The sequence below is a fragment of the Erigeron canadensis genome, chromosome 3 (assembly GCF_010389155.1).
Source record: "Erigeron canadensis isolate Cc75 chromosome 3, C_canadensis_v1, whole genome shotgun sequence".
Lineage (NCBI taxonomy): Eukaryota > Viridiplantae > Streptophyta > Magnoliopsida > Asterales > Asteraceae > Erigeron > Erigeron canadensis.
Window position 1 is genome coordinate 32,991,287 of NC_057763.1, and position 1,791 is coordinate 32,993,077.

At 35.1% G+C, this 1,791-nt stretch overlaps 1 long non-coding RNA gene across 1 annotated transcript; it reads left to right on the forward strand.

Annotated features, from left to right (window-relative positions):
• On the forward strand, positions 1–1,344 carry LOC122594347. Its single transcript, XR_006322971.1, has 2 exons — positions 1–352; positions 921–1,344. It is a non-coding gene; the product is annotated as an uncharacterized LOC122594347 (long non-coding RNA).
• The last annotated feature ends 447 nt before the right edge of the window (positions 1,345–1,791 follow it).

Below are 1,791 nucleotides of genomic sequence, written 5' to 3' on the forward strand. Positions count from 1 at the left end.
TCGGCACATACGCACAATATTAGATGGAGAGAAACGGTTCTCTCTTCCATTTTTGCGAGACACACAAATACAAACATCAAGTTTGTATAAAAAATGGTTGGTTTCTTTCCATTGATACCCAAGACGAACCATCGAATACTTTTGGTACAAGATATCTCAATGAATCAAAATCTAGTTCTTGAATGGGAAACCAGTCTTATCCGATCAAAAATTTGGGTGTACCTCCAAATGGTTTGTTCTGAAAGTGATTACACGATTCTGGTTCCAATCCAAGTTATTTACTTATTTTGTTGTTCGGGTTACGGGATTTTACATGAACAGGTTTGTATACGGCATTTACGGGATCAAATAGGTACGCATTTCTGACATATCCCCAACATGTTCCCCTTTTAATCTGATTCGGCCTTGAGTCAAATTCGAGTTTTGACCCGAGTCAACACTGTGCATTGTTAAAGCCTTATTATCATTTATATGATTATTAGTATTATTTATTTATTATTTACAACTTGCTTTAGGATTTGGAATTTGCATCGAGGTGTTACAACTATTAAGTAGCAAATGCACTTTTGAATGCTATCTCTTATACCGAGTGAGGATTGTAGGAATCAGAGTCATAATCGTTGATTAATAGTTCATCTGATCATATATTCATATACATGTGATTACTATTTGAGTGTCCGGGTTTGGTCTCAAAATGCACATTTATTAATCAATTGTGACTACATGAATTTATGTTGGAGGTACAAACAATTAATTCTGATTTCATATCTTAAGTTTTGTGAATATCTTGAGTTCATATGTGCCTTACACTTCAAAACTATGATCTGCTTTATGCAGTCTGGTTTCATATGCTAATTAGATGCTTAATTTCTGCCGCATTCGTATTAATTCTTGAAGTTTCTTCTCTGACTATTTTGCAGGGAGCTCTATTTAAGATTCTAGTGGCAATGGGGGTAATCAAATCCAATCATATTCCTGACAACTTAGTCGCTTTTGAGATGATGCTTTTCTCTATTTTTCAATGTTTTGCATTCTCCCCTGGATTGTATAGTGTTTCTCAGTCCTCTCCTTAGATGAAAAGCACTAAATTAGCTGCAATTGCCCAACCTAAGTTTGATGAGCTAAAGAAGAAGTGAATGTGAATCTGCATTAATGTGTATTTTGATATATGTGTGGGAAAATACATTAATATTCAAAAGTTTATGGGTGAGTGTCAGACATACATTTAGCATGTGTTGACAAATTCCTTTATGCCAGAGAATACACATTTGCTGAGTAATTAGAGAAGGGTCCGATGTAATGCCTGAAAGTTAATGGGTGAATGTTAAACATGTATTTAGTATCTTTAGCCTCCAAAGCTTGGTGAATAAATCCTCTACGCAAATAAGTGGATCCTTTTGGAGCCATTTTAACCATTTTCCATTTAGGCAAAAACTGTTTACTTTAGTATTGACATTTCATTTGGAGAAATTTTTTTTTGGGAGAATTGAAGAGTTTTCAAACATTCCAAATCACTGCATATGAACAAATCCAAAGCTAAAACCCGGTTTTCAAAATCTGGTTAGTAACCAACCTGAACTGGTTTTTGGTCAATGAGACCAAACCGGTTTTGACCAGAAACTGAACCGATTTCTAACTGTTTTGTGATATTTACAATATAATGTGGTGAGTCGTCCTTTATAGAAATATTGTACTTCTGCTTTTTCGTGACTGCGTATCCATTAGGCCCGTGATTTAGACGATATTTAGTACCATAGGGATGTGCACCCGATACTTGTCTTGGCCTATTAG